The sequence below is a fragment of the Schistocerca serialis genome, unplaced genomic scaffold (assembly GCF_023864345.2).
Source record: "Schistocerca serialis cubense isolate TAMUIC-IGC-003099 unplaced genomic scaffold, iqSchSeri2.2 HiC_scaffold_1353, whole genome shotgun sequence".
Taxonomy (NCBI): Eukaryota; Metazoa; Arthropoda; class Insecta; order Orthoptera; family Acrididae; genus Schistocerca; species Schistocerca serialis.
Genome location: NW_026047573.1, coordinates 14,951,592 through 14,971,238, shown reverse-complemented (window position 1 = coordinate 14,971,238; position 19,647 = coordinate 14,951,592).

Genomic DNA, 19,647 nt, shown 5'->3' with positions numbered 1-19,647 from the left:
TCTCCTTTCCGATGCACTATTCCTTGTGTACTGCATCCCTCGCTCCCTCACATTGGCGAAATAACACAGATATTGCGTCGCTATGATATACTATGGGTTCTATGACTTCTGCTTCTAAGTGGAGTAACGTTTCTATTGAAACGACAGGATTTTCTTTTAGGATATGAGGATCTCCATTCCGATGGACTATTCCCTCTTTACTGCATCCCTAGCTCCCTCTCATTGACGAATTAACTCAGAAATTGCGTCGCTATGAAATAGTATGGGTTCTACGATTTCTCCTTCTAAATCAAGTAACGTTGCTATACAAACGACAGAATTTTCTTCTGGGATACGACTATCTCCTTTCCGATGCACTATTCCTTCTGTACTGCATCCCTCGCTCCCTCACATTGGCTAATTAACACAGATATTGCGTCGCTATGATATACTATGGGTTCTATGACTTCTCCGTCTAAATCGAATAATGGTTCTATGGAAACGACAGGATTTTCTTTTAGGATATGATGATCTCCTTTCCGATGCACTATTCCTTCTTTACTGCATCCCTGGCTCCCTCACATTTACGAATTAACACAGAAATTGGGACGCTATGGAATACTATGTGTTCCATGACTTCTCCTTCTAAATCGTGTTACTTGTCAATGGAAACGACAGGATTTTCTTTTGGGATACGTGTATCTCCTTTCCGATGCACTATTCCTTCTTTACTACATTCCTCGCTCCCTCACATTGTCGAATTAGCACTGAAATTGCATCGCCATGAAATACTATGTGTTAAATAACTTCTCCTTCTAAATCGAGAAACGTTTCAATGGAAACGAGAGGATTTTCTTTTGGTATACGAGTAACTCCTTTCCGATCCACTACTCTTTCATTACTACATTGTCGCTCCCTCACATTGACGAATTAACACAGAAATTGCGTCGCTATGAAATACTATACGTTCTACGAATTCTCCTTATAAATCGAGTAACGTTTCTATGGAAACGACAGAATTTTCTTTTGGGATACGTATATCTCCTTTCCGATGCACTATTGCCTCTGTACTGCTTCCCTCGCACCATCACATTGGCGATTAACACAGAAATTGCGTCGCTAAGAAATACTATGGGTTCTATGCCTTCTCCATCTAAATCGAGTAACGATTCTATTTCATTGACAGGATTTTCTTTTGGGATACAAGTTTCTCCTTTCCGATGCACTATTCCATCTTTACTGCATCCCTGGCTCTCTTACATGGACGAAGTTTCACAGCAATTGCGTCGCTATGGAATACTATGGGTTCATAGACTTCTGCTTCTAAATAGAGTAACGTTTCTTTGGAAACGACTGGATTTTCCTTTGGGATACGACTATCTCCTTTCAGATTCACTATTCCTTCTTTACTGCATCCCCCGCTCCCTCACATTAACGAATTAACGCAGAAATTTCGTCGCTATGAAATACTATGGGTTCTATGACTTCTCTTTCTAAATCGAGTAACGTTTCTATGGAAACGAGAGGATTTTCTTTTGGGATACGATTATATCCTTTCCGATGCACCATTCCTTCTTTACTGCATCCCTTTTACCCTCACATTGACGAATTATCGCAGAAATTGCGTCGCTATGAAATACTATGTGTTCTACGACCTCTCCTTCGAAATCGAGTAACCTTTCTATGGACGCGTCAGGATTTTCTTATGGGATATGAGTATCTCCTCTCCGATGCATTATTCCGTCTTTACTGCATCCATCGCTCCATTACATTGACAAATTATCACAGTAATTGCGTCGCTATGAAATTCTTTTGGTTCTATGACATCTGCCGCAAAATCGAGTAACGTTTCTACGGAAACAACTAGATTTTCTTTGGGATACGAATATCTCCTTTCCGATGCACTATTCCTTCTTCAATGCATTCCTGGCTACCTCACATTGACGAATTAACAGAGAAATTGCGTCGCTATGGTATACTATGGGTTCTATGACTTCTCTTTCTAAATCGAGTAAAGTTTCAATGGAAACGACAGGATTTTCTTTTGGGTTACGAGTATCTCCTTTCCGATGCACTATTCCTTCTTTATGCATCCCTCACTCCCTCTCATTGTCGAATTAACACAGAAATTGCATCGCCATGAAATACTATGGGTTCTAAAACTTCTCCTTCTAAATCAAGTAACGTTTCTATGGAAACGAGAGGATTTTCTTTTGGGATACGAGTATATCCTTTCCGATGCACCATTCCTTCTTCACTGCATCCCTTGTACCCTCACATTGACGAATTATCGCAGAAATTGCGTCGCTATGAAATACTATGTGTTCTATGACTTCTCCTTCTAAATCGAGTAACGTTTCTCTGGAAACGTCAGGATTTCCTTTAGGGATATGAGTATCTCCTGTCCGATGCATTATTCCATCTTTACTGCATCCATCGCTCCATTACATTGACAAATTAACACAGAAATTGCGTCGCTATGAAATACTATTGGTTCTATGACATCTCCCGCAAAATCGAGTAACGTTTCTACGGAAACAACTGGATTTTCTTTGGGATACGAATCTCTCCTTTCCGATGCACTATTCCTGCTTTAATGCATTCCTGGCTACCTCACATTGACGAATTAAAAGAGAAATTGCGTCGCTATGGTATACTATGGGTTCTATGACTTCTCTTTCTAAATCGAGTAACGTATCTATGGAAACGTCAGGAATTTCTTTTGGTACACGAGTATCTCCTTTCCGATGCACCATTCCTTCTTTACTGCATCCCTCGCTCCCTCACATTGACGAATTGACACAGAAATTGCGTCGCTATGAAAATCTATGGGTTCCATGACTTCTCCTTCTAAATGGAGTAATGTTTCTATGGAAACGACAGGATTTTCTTTTGGGATACGACTATCTCCTTTCCGATGCACTATTCCTTCTTTACTGCATCCCTGGCTCCCTCACATTGACAAATTAACACAGAAATATCGACGCTATGGAATACTATGTGTTCCATGACTTCTCCTTCTAAATCGAGTACCTTGTCAATGGAAACGACAGGATTTTCTTTTGGGAATCGTGTATCTCCTTTCCGATGCACTATTCCTTCGTTACTACATTCCTCGCCCCCTCACATTGTCGAATTAGCACAGAAATTGCGTCGCAATTATATACCATGGGTTCAATAACTTCTCCTTATAAATCGAGTAACGTTTCTGTGGAAACGAGAGGATTTTCTTTTGGTATACGAGTATCTCCTTTACGCTGCACTATTCCTTCATTACGGCATCTCTCGCTCCCTCACATTGACGAATTAACACAAAAACTGCGTCGCTATGAAATACTATGCGTTCTATGACTTCTCCTTATAAATCGAGTAACGTTTCTATTGAAACTACTGGATTTTCATTTTGGATAACACTATCTCCTTTCCGATGCACTATTCCTTCTTTACTGCATCCTTGGCTCACTCACGTGGACGAATTGTCACAGCAGTTGCGTCCCTATGGATTACTATGGGTTCTATGACTTCTCCTTCTAAATCGAGTAACATTTCTATAGAAACGACAGGGTTTTCATTTGGGATACGAGTATCTACTTTCCGATGCACTATTCCTTCTTTAATGAATTACTGGCTACCTCACATTGACGAATTGACACAGAAATTGCGTCGCTACGAAATACTATGGGTTCTATGACTTATCCTTCTAAATCGAGTAACGTTTCTATGGAAACGACAGGATTTTCTTTTGTGATACGAGTTTCTCCTTTCCGATGCACTATTAATACTTTACTGCATCCCTCGCTCCCTCACATTGACGAATTGACACAGAAATTGCGTAGCTATAAAATAGTATGGGTTCTATGACCTCTCCTTCTAAATCGAGAAACGTTTCTATGGAAACGACAGGGTTTTCATTGGGGATACGAGTATCTCCTTTCCGATGCACTATTCCTTCTCTAATGCATCCCTGGCTACCTCACATTGACGAATTACCACAGAAATTGCGTCGCTATTATATACAATGGGTTCTATGACTTCTCCTTCTGAATCGAGTAACGTTTCTATTGAAACGAAAGAATTTTCTTTTGGGATACGACTATCTCCTTTCCGATGCACTATTGCTTGTGTACTGCTTCCCTCGCTCCATCACATTGGCGAATTAACACAGAAATTGTGTCGCTATGAAATACTATGGGTTCTATGCCTTCACCTTCTAAATCGAGTAACGTTTCTATTGAAGCGACAGGATTTTCTTTTGGGATATGTAATTCTCCTTTCCGATGCACTATTCCTTCTTAACTGCATCCCTGGCTCACTCACATGGACGAATTGTCACAGCAATTGCGTCGCTATGGAATACTATGGGTTCATTGACTTCTCCTTCTAAATCGAGTAACGTTTCTATGGAAACGACAGGATTTTCTTTTGGGATACGAGTATCTCCTTTCCGATGCACTACTCCTTCTTTACTGCATCCCTCGCTCCCTCACATTGACGAATTAGCACAGAAATTGCGTCGCTATGAAATACTATGGGTTCTATGACTTTTCCTTCTAAATCGAGTAACGTTTCAATGGAAACGACAGGATTTTCTTTTGGTATAGGATTATCTACTTTCCGATGCACTATTCCTTCTTTACTGCATCCCTCGCTCCCTTACATTGACGAATTACCACAGATCTTGCGTCGCTATGAAATACAATGGGTTCTATGACTTCTCCTTCTAAATCGAGTAACATTTCCATGGAAACGACAGGATTTTCTTTTGGGATACGACTATCTCCTTTCCGATGCGGTATTCCTTCTGTACTGCATCCCTCGCTCCCTCACATTGACGAATTAACACAGAAATTGCCTCGACTTGAAATACTATGCGTTCTATGACATCTCTTTCTAAATCGAGTAACGTTTCTACTAAAACGACAGGATTTTCTTTTGGGATACGAGTATCTTATTTCCGATGCACTATTCCTTCTTTACTGTATTCCTGGCTCACTCACATTGACGAATCAACACTGGCATTGCGTCCCTATGGAATACTATGGGTTCAATGACTTCTCCTTCTAAATCGAATAACGTTTCCATGGAAACGACTGTATTATCTTTTCGGATACGAGTATCTCCTTTCCTATGTACTATTCCTTCTCTACTGCATCCCTCGCTGTCTCACATTGACGAATTAACACAGGAATTGCGTCGCTATGAAATACTATGTGTTCTATAACTTCTCTTTCTAAATCGAGTAACGTTTCTATGGAAACTAATGGATTTTCGTTTTGGATAAAACTATCTCCTTTCCGATGCACTATTCCTTCTTTACTGCATCCCTCGCTGTCTCACATTGACGAATTAACACAGAAATTGCGTCGCTAAGAAATACTATGGGTTCTATGACTTCTCCTTCTAAATCGAGTAATGTTTCTATGGAAACAACAGAATTTTCTTTTGGGATACGACTATCTCCTTTCCGATGCACTATTCCTTCTGTACTGCATCCCTCGCTCCCTCACATTGGCGAATTAACACAGAAATTGCGTCGCTATGAAATACTATGGGTTCTATAACTTCTCCTTCTAAATCGAGTAACGTTTCTATGGAAACTACTGGATTTTCATTTTGGATAGCACTATCTCCTTTCCGATGCACTATTCCTTCTTTACTGCATCCCTGGCTCTCTCACTTGGACGATTTGCCAAAGCAGTTGCGTCGCTATGGAATACTATGGGTTCATTGACTTCTCCTTCTAAATCGAGTAACGTTTCATTGGAAACGACTGGATTTTCTTTTGGTATACGATTATCTCCTTTCCGATGCACTATTCCTTCTGTACTGCATCCCTCGCTCCCTCACATTGACGAATTAACACAGAAATTGCGTCGCCTTGAAATACTATGCGTTCTATGACACCTCTTTCTAAATCGAGTAACGTTTCTATGGAAACGAGAGGATTTTCTTTTGGGATACGATTATATCCTTTCCGATGCACCATTCCTTCTTTACTGCATCCCTTTTACCCTCACATTGACGAATTATCGCAGAAATTGCGTCGCTATGAAATACTATGTGTTCTACGACCTCTCCTTCGAAATCGAGTAACCTTTCTATGGACGCGTCAGGATTTTCTTATGGGATATGAGTATCTCCTCTCCGATGCATTATTCCGTCTTTACTGCATCCATCGCTCCATTACATTGACAAATTATCACAGTAATTGCGTCGCTATGAAATTCTTTTGGTTCTATGACATCTGCCGCAAAATCGAGTAACGTTTCTACGGAAACAACTAGATTTTCTTTGGGATACGAATATCTCCTTTCCGATGCACTATTCCTTCTTCAATGCATTCCTGGCTACCTCACATTGACGAATTAACAGAGAAATTGCGTCGCTATGGTATACTATGGGTTCTATGACTTCTCTTTCTAAATCGAGTAAAGTTTCAATGGAAACGACAGGATTTTCTTTTGGGTTACGAGTATCTCCTTTCCGATGCACTATTCCTTCTTTATGCATCCCTCACTCCCTCTCATTGTCGAATTAACACAGAAATTGCATCGCCATGAAATACTATGGGTTCTAAAACTTCTCCTTCTAAATCAAGTAACGTTTCTATGGAAACGAGAGGATTTTCTTTTGGGATACGAGTATATCCTTTCCGATGCACCATTCCTTCTTCACTGCATCCCTTGTACCCTCACATTGACGAATTATCGCAGAAATTGCGTCGCTATGAAATACTATGTGTTCTATGACTTCTCCTTCTAAATCGAGTAACGTTTCTCTGGAAACGTCAGGATTTCCTTTAGGGATATGAGTATCTCCTGTCCGATGCATTATTCCATCTTTACTGCATCCATCGCTCCATTACATTGACAAATTAACACAGAAATTGCGTCGCTATGAAATACTATTGGTTCTATGACATCTCCCGCAAAATCGAGTAACGTTTCTACGGAAACAACTGGATTTTCTTTGGGATACGAATCTCTCCTTTCCGATGCACTATTCCTGCTTTAATGCATTCCTGGCTACCTCACATTGACGAATTAAAAGAGAAATTGCGTCGCTATGGTATACTATGGGTTCTATGACTTCTCTTTCTAAATCGAGTAACGTATCTATGGAAACGTCAGGAATTTCTTTTGGTACACGAGTATCTCCTTTCCGATGCACCATTCCTTCTTTACTGCATCCCTCGCTCCCTCACATTGACGAATTGACACAGAAATTGCGTCGCTATGAAAATCTATGGGTTCCATGACTTCTCCTTCTAAATCGAGTAATGTTTCTATGGAAACGACAGGATTTTCTTTTGGGATACGACTATCTCCTTTCCGATGCACTATTCCTTCTTTACTGCATCCCTGGCTCCCTCACATTGACAAATTAACACAGAAATATCGACGCTATGGAATACTATGTGTTCCATGACTTCTCCTTCTAAATCGAGTACCTTGTCAATGGAAACGACAGGATTTTCTTTTGGGAATCGTGTATCTCCTTTCCGATGCACTATTCCTTCGTTACTACATTCCTCGCCCCCTCACATTGTCGAATTAGCACAGAAATTGCGTCGCAATTATATACCATGGGTTCAATAACTTCTCCTTATAAATCGAGTAACGTTTCTGTGGAAACGAGAGGATTTTCTTTTGGTATACGAGTATCTCCTTTACGCTGCACTATTCCTTCATTACGGCATCTCTCGCTCCCTCACATTGACGAATTAACACAAAAACTGCGTCGCTATGAAATACTATGCGTTCTATGACTTCTCCTTATAAATCGAGTAACGTTTCTATTGAAACTACTGGATTTTCATTTTGGATAACACTATCTCCTTTCCGATGCACTATTCCTTCTTTACTGCATCCTTGGCTCACTCACGTGGACGAATTGTCACAGCAGTTGCGTCCCTATGGATTACTATGGGTTCTATGACTTCTCCTTCTAAATCGAGTAACATTTCTATAGAAACGACAGGGTTTTCATTTGGGATACGAGTATCTACTTTCCGATGCACTATTCCTTCTTTAATGAATTACTGGCTACCTCACATTGACGAATTGACACAGAAATTGCGTCGCTACGAAATACTATGGGTTCTATGACTTATCCTTCTAAATCGAGTAACGTTTCTATGGAAACTACTGGATTTTCATTTTGGATAGCACTATCTCCTTTCCGATGCACTATTCCTTCTTTACTGCATCCCTGGCTCTCTCACTTGGACGATTTGCCAAAGCAGTTGCGTCGCTATGGAATACTATGGGTTCATTGACTTCTCCTTCTAAATCGAGTAACGTTTCATTGGAAACGACTGGATTTTCTTTTGGGATACGAGTATCTCCTTTCCGATGCACTACTCCTTCTTTACTGCATCCCTCGCTCACTCACATTGACGAATTAGCACAGAAATTGCGTCGCTATGAAATACTATGGGTTCTATGACTTTTCCTTCTAAATCGAGTAACGTTTCAATGGAAACGACAGGATTTTCTTTTGGTATAGGATTATCTACTTTCCGATGCACTATTCCTTCTTTACTGCATCCCTCGCTCCCTTACATTGACGAATTACCACAGATCTTGCGTCGCTATGAAATACAATGGGTTCTATGACTTCTCCTTCTAAATCGAGTAACATTTCCATGGAAACGACAGGATTTTCTTTTGGGATACGAGTATCTCCTTTCCGATGTACTATTCCATCTCTACTGCATCCCTCGCTCTCTCATATTGACGAATTAACACAGAAATTGCGTCGCTATGAAATACTATGGGTTCTATGACTTCTCCTTCTAAATCGAGTAACGTTTCTATGGAAACAACAGAATTTTCTTTTGGGATACGGCTATCTCCGTTCCGATGCACTATTCCTTCTGTACTGCATCCCTCGCTCCCTCACATTGGCGAATTAACACAGAAATTGCGTCATTATGAAATACTATGGGTTCTATGGCTTCTCCTTCTAAATCGAGTAACGTTTCTATTGAAACAACAGGATTTTCTTTTGGAACACGAGTATCTCCTATCCGGTGCACTATTCCCTCTTTACTGCATCCCTAGCTGACTCAGATTGACGAATTAACACAGAAATTGCGTCGCTATGAAATGCTATGAGTTCCATGACTTCACCTGCTAAATCGAGTAACGTTTCTATGGAGACGACAGGATTTTCCTTTGGGATAAGAGTATCTCCTTTCCGATGCTCTATTAGATCTTTACTGCATTCCTAGCTCCCTCTCATTGACGAATAAGCACAGAAATTGAGTCTATATGAAATACTATGGGTTCTATAACATCTCCTTCTAAATCGAGTAACGTTTCTATGGATACGAGGGGGTTTTCTTTTGGGATACGACTGACTATCTCCTCTCCGATGCACTAGCCCATCTTTACTGCACCCCGCGCTCCCTCACATTGAAGAATTAACGCAGAAATTTCGTCGCTATGAAATACTAAGGTTTCTATGACATCTCCTTCTAAATCGAGTAACGTATCTATTGAAACGACAGGATTTTTTTTGGGATACGAGTATCTCCAATCCGATGCACTATTCCCTCTTCACTGCATTCCTAGCTCCCTCACATTGACGAATTAACACAGAAATTACGTCGCTATTAAATACTATGGGTTCCATTACCTCTCCTTATAAATCGAGTAACGTTTCTATGGAAACGACAGGATTTTCTTTTGGGGTAAGAGTATCTCCTTTCCGATGGTCTATTACTTATTTAATGCATCCCTAGCTATCTCACATTGACGAATACACACAGAAATTGCTTCGCTATGAAATACTATGGGTTCTAAAACTTCTCCTTCTGAATCGAGTAACGTTTCTATGGATACGAAGGGTTTTTCTTTTGGGATACGACTGACTATCCCCTTTCCGATGCACTATCCCTTCTTTACTGCATCCCGCGGTCCCTCACATTGACGAATTAACACAGAAATTGCGTCGCTATGAAATACTATGGGTTCTCTGACTTCTCCGTCTAAATCGAGTAACGTTTCTATGGAAATGACAGGATTTTCTTTTGGGATACGAGTTTCTGCTTTCCGATGCACTATTAATACTTTACTGCATCCCTCGCCCCCTCACATTGACGAATTAACACAGAAATTGCGTCGCTATGAAATACTATGTGTTCTATGACTTCTCCCTCTAAATCGAGCAACATTACTATAGAAACGACAGGATTTTCTTGTGGGATACGAGTACCTCCTTTCCGATGCACTATTCCTTCTTTACTGCATCCCTGGCTGACTCACATTGACGAATTAACACAGAAATTGCATCGCCTTGAAATACTATGCGTTCTATGACATCTCTTACTAAATCGAGTAACAATGCTATTGAAACGACAGGATTTTCTTTTGGGATACGAGTATCTCCTTTCCGATGCTCTATTAGTTCTTTACTGCATCCCTAGCTCCGTCACATCGACGAATATTCTCAGAAATTGCGTCGCTATGGAATACTATGGGTTCTAAAATTTCTCCTTCTACATCGAGTATCGTTTCTATTGATACGACCGGATTTTCCTTTCCGTTGCACTATTATTTCTTTACTGCATCACTCGCTCAATCACACTGACGAATTAACGCACAAATTGTGTCGCTATGAAATAATATGTGTTCTGTGACTTCTCCATCTAAATTGAGTAACGTTTCTATGGAAACGACAGTAGTTTCATTTATGATACGAGGATCTCCTTTCCGATGCACCATTCCTTCCTGACTGCATCTCTCACTCCCTCATATTGACGAATTAACACAGAAAATTCGTCGCTATGAAGTACTATGTAATCTATAAGTTCTCCAGCTAAAGCGAAAAACGTTTCTATTGAAACGACAGGATTTTATTTTGGGATACAAGTGTCTCCTTTCTGATGCACTATTCCTTCTTTACTGCATCCCTCGCTCCCTCACATTTACGAATTAACAATGAAATTGCGTCGCTATGAAATACTATGGGTTCTATGACATTTCCTGAATCGAGTAACGTTTCTATGGAGGAGCCAGGATTTTCTTTTGAGATAACCATCTCCTTTCCGATGCACTATTCCTTTTTTACTGCATCCCATCGTTCCCTCACATTGAGGAATAAGCACAGAAATTGCGTCGCTATGAAATACCATGGGTTCTATGACTTATCCTTCTAAATCGAGTAACGTTTCAATGGAAACGACATTATTTTCTTTTGGGATACGAGTATCTCCTTTCTGATGCACTATTCCTTCTTTACTGCATCCCTCGCTCCCTCACATTGACGAATTAACACATAAATGGCATCGCAATGAAATACTATGGGTTCTATGACTTTTCCTTCTAAATCGAGTAACGTTTCTATGGAAACAACAGGAACTTCTTTTGGGATACGAGTATCTCCTTTCCGATGCGCTATTCCTTCTTTACTGCATCCCTCGCTCCCTCACATTGACGAATAAGCACAGACATTGCGTCGCTATGAATTACTATGGGTTCTATAACTTCTCCTTCTAAATCGAGTAACGTTTCTATGGAAACGACAGGATGTTCTTTTGAAACACGAGTATCTCCTTTCCGATGCACAATTCCATCTGTGCCGCATCCCTCGCTCCCTCACATTGGCGAATTAACAGAGAAATTGCGTCGCTATGAAATACTATGGGTTCTATGACTTCTCCTTCTATCTCGAGTAACGTTTCTATGGAACGACAGGATTTTCTTTTGGATTACGTTTCTTTTGGAACACGAGTATCTCCTATCCGGTGCACTATTCCTTCTTTACTGAATCCCTCGCTCCCTCACATTGACGATTTATCACAGAAATTGCGTCGCTATGGAATACTATGGGTTCAATGACTTCTCTTTCTAAATCGAGTAACATTTCTACGGAAACGAAAGGATTTTCTTTTGGGGTACGAGTATTTCCTTTCCGATGCACAATTCCTTCTTTCTGCATTCCTCGCTCCCTCACAATGACGAATTAACACAGAAATTGCGTCGCCATGAAATACTATGTGTTCTATAACTTCTCCTACTAATTCGAGTACCGTTACCACGGAAACGACAGGATTTTCTTTTGGGACACGAGTATCTCCTTTCCGATGCACTATTCCTTCTTTACTGCATCCCTCGCTCCCTAACATTGACGAATTAACACAGAAATGGCGTCGCTATGGAGTACTATGTGACCTATGACTTCTCCATCTTAATCGAGTACCGTTTCTATGGAAACGTCAGGATTTTCTTTTCGGATACGAATATCTCCTATCCGATGCATTATTCCATCTTTACTGCATCCCTGGCTCCCTCACATTGACGAATTAACACAGAAATTGCGCCGCTATAAAAAGCTATGGGTTCTATGACTTCTCCTTCTAAATCGAGTAACGTTTCTATTGAAACGACAGGATTTTCTTTCGGGATACGAGTATCTCCTTTCCGATGCACTATTCCTTCTTTAAGGCATCCCATCGTTCCCTCACATTGAGGAATAAGCACAGAAATTCCGTCGCTATGAAATACTATGGGTTCTATGACTTATCCTTCTAAATCGAGTAACGTTTCAATGGAAAGGACATTATTTTCTTTTGGGATACGAGTATCTCCTTCCCGATGCACTACTCCTTCTTTACTGCATCCCTCGCTCCCTCACATTGACGAATTAACACAGAAATGGCATCGCTACGAAATACTATGGGTTCTATGACTTCTCCTTCTAATTAGAGTAACGTTTATACGGAAACGACAGGATATTCTTTTGGGATACGAGTATCTACTTTTTGATGCACTATTCCTTCTTTACTGCACCCCTCGTTCCCTCACCTTGAGGAATAAGCACAGAAATTGCGTCGCTATTAAATACTATTGGTTCTATTGATTCTCCTTCTAAATCGAGTAACGTTTCTATGGAAACGACAGGATTTTCTTTTGGGATACGAGCATCTCCTTTCCGATGCACTACTCCTTCTTTACTGCATCCCTCGCTCCCTCACATTGACGAACTAACACAGAAATTCTGTCGCTATGAAATACTATGGGTTCTATGACTTCTCCCTCTAAATCGAGTAACGTTTCTACGGAAACGAAAGGATTTTCTTTTGGTATACGAGTATCTCAATTCCGATGCACTATTCCTTCTTTACTGCATCCCTCGCTCCCTCACATTGACGAATTAACCCAGAAATTGCGTCGCTATGAAATACTATGTGTTCTATGGCTTCTCCTTCTAATTCGAGTAACGTTTCTATGGAAACGACGGTATTTCCTTTCGGGATACGAGTACCTCCATTCCGATGCACTATTCCTTCTTTACTGCATCACTCGCTCCACCACATTGACGAATTAACACAGAAATGGCGTCGCCATGAAATACTAAGGGTTCTATGACTTCTCCATCTTAATCGGGTAACGTTTCTATGGTAACATCAGGATTTTCTTTTGGGATACGAGTATCTCCTTTCCGATGTACAATTCCTTCTTTACTGCATCCCTCGCTCCCTCAAGATGACAAATTAACACAGAAATTGCGTCGTTATGAAATACTATGGGTTCTATGACCTCTCCTTCCAAGTCGAGTTACGTTTCTATTGAAACGACAGTATTATCTTTTGGGATACGTGTATCTCCTTTCCGATGCAATATTCCGTCTTTACTGCATCCCTCGCTCCCTTACTTTGACGGATAAGCACAGAAATTGCCTCGCTATGATATACTATGGGTTCTACGACTTCTCCTTCTAAATCGAGTATTGTTTCTATGGAAACGACAGGATTTTCTTTTAAGATACGACTATCTCCTTTCCGGTGCACTATTCCTTCTGTACTGCATCCCTCGCTTCCTCACATTGACGAATTAACACAGAGATTGCGTCGGTATGATATACTGTGGGCTCTATGACTTATCCTTCTAAATCGAGTAACGTTTCTATGGAAACGACAGGATTTTCTGTTGGTATACGAGTATCTCCATTCCGATGCACTATTAGTTCTTTACTGCATCCCTCGCTTCCTCACACTGAAGGATAAGCTCAGAAATTGCGCCGCTGTGAAATACTATGGTTTCTATAACTTCTCCTTTCAAATCGAGTAACGTTTCTATGGAAACGACAGAATTTTCTTTTGGGATACGAGTATCTCCTTTCCGATGCATATTCCTTCTTTAGTGCATCCCTCGCCCCGTCACATTGACAAATTAACGCAGAAACTGCGTCGCTATGAAATAGTATGGGTTCTATGATTCTCCTTCTAAATCGAGTAACGTTTCTATGGAAACGACAGGATTTTCTTTTGGGATACGAGTATCACCTTTCTGAAGCACTATTCCGTCTTTTTTCTGCATCCCTCGCTCCCTCACATTGACGAATTAACACAGAAATTGCGTCGCTATGAAATACTATGGGTTCCATGACTTCTCCTTCTACATCGAGTAACGTTTCTATGGAAACGACAGGATTTTCTTTTAAGATACGAGTATCTCCTTTCCGATGGATTATTCCTTCTTTACTGAATCCCTCGCCCCCTCACATTCACGAGTTAACACAGAAATTGCGTCGCTATGAAACACTGTGGGTTCTATGACTTCTCCTTCTAAATTGAGTAACGTTTTTATTTAAACGACAGAATTTTTTTTGGGATACGAGTATCTCCTTTCCGATGCACTATTCCGTCTTTACTGCATCCCTCGGTCCCTCACATTGGTGAATAAACATAGAAATTGCGTCGCTATGATATACCGTGGGAACTATGACTTCTCCTTCTAAATCGAGTAACGTTTCTATTGAAACGACAGGATTTTCTTTTGGGATACGTGCATCTCTTTTCCGAAGCACTATTAGTTCTTTAATGCACCCCTCGCTCCCCCTCATTGAAGAATAAGCACAGAAATCGCGTCGCTGTGAAATACTATGGGTTCTTTAACCTCTCCTTTCAAATCGAGAGACGTTTCTATGGAAACGACAGGATTTTCTTTTGGGATAGGAGTCTCTCCTTTCCGATGCACTATTCCGTCTCTACTGCTCATCTCGCTCCCTTACATTGACGAATTAACACAGAAATTGCGTCGCTATGAAATACTATGGGTTCTATGACATCCCCTTCTAAATCGAGTAACTTTTCTATGGAAACGACAGGATTTTCTTTTGGGATACGAGTATATCTTTCCGAAGCACTATTCCGTCTTTGATGCATCTCTCGCTCCCTCACATTGACTAATTAACACAGAAATTGCGTCGCGATGAAATATTATTGATTCTATGACTTTTCCTTCTATATCGAGTAACGCTTCTATGGAAACGACAAGATTTTCTTTTGGAATACGAGTATCTCCTTTCCGATGCACTATTCCTCCTTTACTGCATCCTTCCCTCCCTCACATTCACGAATTAACACAGAAATTGCGTGGCTATGAAATTCTATGGGTTCTATGACTTCTCTTTGTAAATCGAGTAACGTTTCTATTGAAACGACAGGATTTTCTTTTGGGATACGAGTACCTCCTTCCGATGCACTATTCCGTCTTTACTGCATCCCTCGCTCCGTCATATTGACGAAATAACACAGAACTTGCGTCGCCATGAAATACTATGGGTTCCATGACTTCTCCTTTTAAATCGAGTAACGTTTCTATGGAAACGACAGGATTTTGTTTTGGGATACGAGTATCTCCTTTCCGATGCACTATTAGTTCTGTACTGCATCCCTCGCTTCCTCACATTGAAGAATAAGCACAGAAATTGCGCCGCTGTGAAATACTATGCGTTCTATAACTTCTCTTTTCAAATCGAGTAACGTTTCTATGGAAACGGCAGGATTTTCTTTTGGGATACGAGTACTTCCTTTCCGATGAACTATTCCTTCTTTACTGCATCCCTCGCTTCCTCACATTGAAGAATAAGCACAGAAATTGCGCCGCTGTGAAATACTATGCGTTCTATAACTTCTCTTTTCAAATCGAGTAACGTTTCTATGGAAACGACAGGATTTTCTTTTGGGATACGAGTATCTCCTTTCCGAAGCACTATTCCGTCTTTGCTGCATCTCTCACTCCCTCACATTGACGAATTAACACAGAAATTGCGTCGCGATGAAATACTATGGGTTCTATGATTTCTCTTTCCATATCGAGTAACGTTTCTATGGAGACGATAGGATTTTCTTTTGGGATACGAGTATCTCCTTTCCGATGGACTATTCCTTCTTTACTGCATCCCTCGCTCTCTCACATTCACCAGTTAACACAGAAATTGCGTGGCTATGAAATACTATGGGTTCTATGACTTCTCCTTCCAAACTGAGTAACGTTTCTATTGAAACGACAGAATTTACTTTTGGGATTCGAGTTTCTAATTTCCGATGCACAATTCCGTCTTTACTGCATCCTTCGCTCCCTCACATTGACGAATAAGCACAGACATTGCGTCGCTATGAAATACTATGGGTTCTATGACATCCATTTCTAAATCGACTAATGTTTCTATGGAAACGACAGGATTTTTTTTGGGATACGAGTATCTCCTTTCCCAAGCACTATTCCGTCTTTGCTGCATCTCTCGCTGCCTCACATTGACGAAATAACACAGAAATCGCGTCGCTTGAAATACTATGGGTTCTATGACTTCTCCTTCTAAACCAAGTAACGTTTCCATAGATACGACAGGACTTCCATTTGAGATAGGAGTCTCTCCTTTCCGATGCACTGTTCCGACTTTACTGCATCCCTCGCTCTCTCACATTGACGAAATAACACAGAAAATTCGTCCCTACGAAATACTATGGGTTCCATGACTTCTCCTTCTAAATCGAGTAACGTTTATATGGAAACGACAGGATTTTCGTTTGGGATACGAGTATCTCCTTTCCGTTGCACAATTCCTTCTATACTGCATCCCTCGCTCCCTCACATTGACGAAGTAACACAGAGATTGCGTCGTTATTAAATACTGTGGGTTCTATGGGTCATCCTACTAAATGGAGTAACGTTTCTATGGAAACGTGAGGATTTTCTTTTGGTATACTAGTATCTCCTTTCCGACGCACTATTCCTTCTTTACTGCATCCCTCGCTCCATCACATTGACGAATTAACACAGAAATTGCGTCGCTATGAAATTCTATGGGTTCTATGACTTCTCCTTCTAAATCGGGTAACGTTTCTATGGAAACGACCGGATTTTCTTTTGGGATACGAGTATCTCCTTTCTGATGCACTATTAGATCTTTACGGCATCCCCCGCTCCCTCACATTGAAGAATAAGCACAGAAATCGCGTCGCTGTGAAATACTATAGGTTCTTTAACTTCTCTTTTCAAATCGAGAATAGTTTCTATGGAAACGACAGGATTTCCTTTTGGGATAGGAGTCTGTCCTTTCCGATGCACTGTTCCGTCTTTACTACATCCCTCGCTCTCTCACATTGACGAAATAACACAGAAATTTCGTCCCTATGAAATTCTATGGGTTCTATGACTTCTCCTTCTAAATCGGGTAACGTTTCTATGGAAACGACGGGATTTTCTTTTGGGATACGAGTATCTCCTTTCCGATGCACTATTAGTTCTTTACTGCATCCCTCGCTCCCTCACATTGAAGAATAAGCACAGATATCGCGTCGCTGTGAAATACTATAGGTTCTTTAACTTCTCTTTTCAAATCGAGAATAGTTTCTATGGAAACGACAGGATTTTCTTTTGGGATAGGAGTCTCTCCTTTCCGATGCACTGTTCCGACTTTACTGCACCCCTCGCTTTCTCACATTGTCGAAATAACACAGAAAATTCGTCCCTACGAAATACTATGGGTTCCATGACTTCTCCTTCTAAATCGAGTAACGTTTATATGGAAACGACAGGATTTTCGTTTGGGATACGAGTATCTCCTTTCCGATGCACTATTAGTTCTTTACTGCATCCGTCGCTCCCTCACATTGACGAATAAACACAGAAATTGTATCGCTATGGAATACTATGTGTTCAATCACTTCTCCTTCTAAATCGAGTAATGTTTCAATGGAAACGACAGGATTCTCTTTTGGGATACGAGTATCTCCTTTCCGTTGCACAATTCCTTCTATACTGCATCCCTCCCTCCCTCACATTGACGAAGTAACACAGAGATTGCGTCGTTATTAAATACTATGGGTTCTATGGCTCATCCTTCTAAATGGAGTAACGTTTCTATGGAAACGTGAGGATTTTCTTTTGGTATACTAGTATCTCCGTTCCGACGCACTATTCCTTCTTTACTGCATCCCTCGCTCCCTCACATTGACGAATTAACACAGAAATTGCGTCGCTATGAAATTCTATGGGTTCTATGACTCCTCCTTCTAAATCGGGTAACGTTTCTATTGCAACGACTATATTTTCATTTGGGATACGAGTATCACCTTCCCGAAGCACTATTCCGACTTTACTGCATTCCTCGCTCCCTCACATTGACGAATTAACACATTAATTGCGTCGCTATGATATACTATGTGTTCTATGATTTCTCCTTCTAAATCGAGTAACGTTTGTATTGAAACGACAGGATTTTCTTTTGGGATACGAGTATCTCTTTTCCGATGCACTATTCCGTCTATACTGCATCCCTCGCTTCTTCACATTGACGAAACAACATAGAAATTGCTCCGCTATGAAATACTATGTGTTCCATGACTTCTCCTTCTAAATCGAGTAACGTTTCAATGGAAACGACAGGATTTTCTTTTCGGATACGAGTATCTCCTTGCCCATGCACTATTAGTTCTTTACTGCATACCCCCCCGTTCCCTGCTATTGAAGAATAAGCACAGAAATCGCGTCGCTGTGAAATACTATGGGTTCTTTAACTTCTCCTCTCAAATCGAGAAACGTTTCTATGGATACGACAGGATTTTCTTTTGGGATAGGAGTCTCTCCTTTCCGGTGCACTATTCCGTCTTTACTGCATCCCTCGCTCCCTGACATTGACGAAATAACACAGAAATTTTGTCCCTATGAAATACTATGAGTCCCATGACTTCTCCTTCTAAATCGAGTAAAGTTTATATGGAAACGACAGGATTTTCTTTTGGGGGTTACGAGTATCTCCTTTCCGATGCACTATTAGTTCTTTACTGCATCCCTCGCTCCCTCCCATTGAAGAATAAGCACAGAAATCGCGTCGCTGTGAAATACAATGGGTTCTATAACTTCTCTTTTCAATTCGAGAATGGTTTCTATGGAAACGACAGGATTTTCTTTTGGGATAGGAGTCTCTCCTTTCCTATGCACTATTCCGTCTTTACTGCATCCCTCGCTCCCACACATTGACGAAGTAACACAGAAATTTCGCCTCTATGAAATGCTATGGGTTCCATGACTTCTCCTTCTAAATCAAGTAACGTTTATATGGAAACGACAGGATTTTCTTTTGGGATACGACTATCTCCTTTCCGATGCACTATGCCTTCTTTACTGCATCCCTCGCTTCCTCACATTGACGAATTAACACAGAAATTGCGTCGCTATGAAATTCTATGCGTTCTATGTCTTGTCCTTCTAAATGGAGTAACGTTTCAACGGAAACGACAGGATTTTCTTTTGGGATACGACTATCTCCTTTCCGATGCACTGTTCCTTCTCTACTGCATCCCTCGCTCCCTCACATTGACGAATTAACACAGAAATTGCGTCGCTACGAAATAGTATGGGTTCTATAACC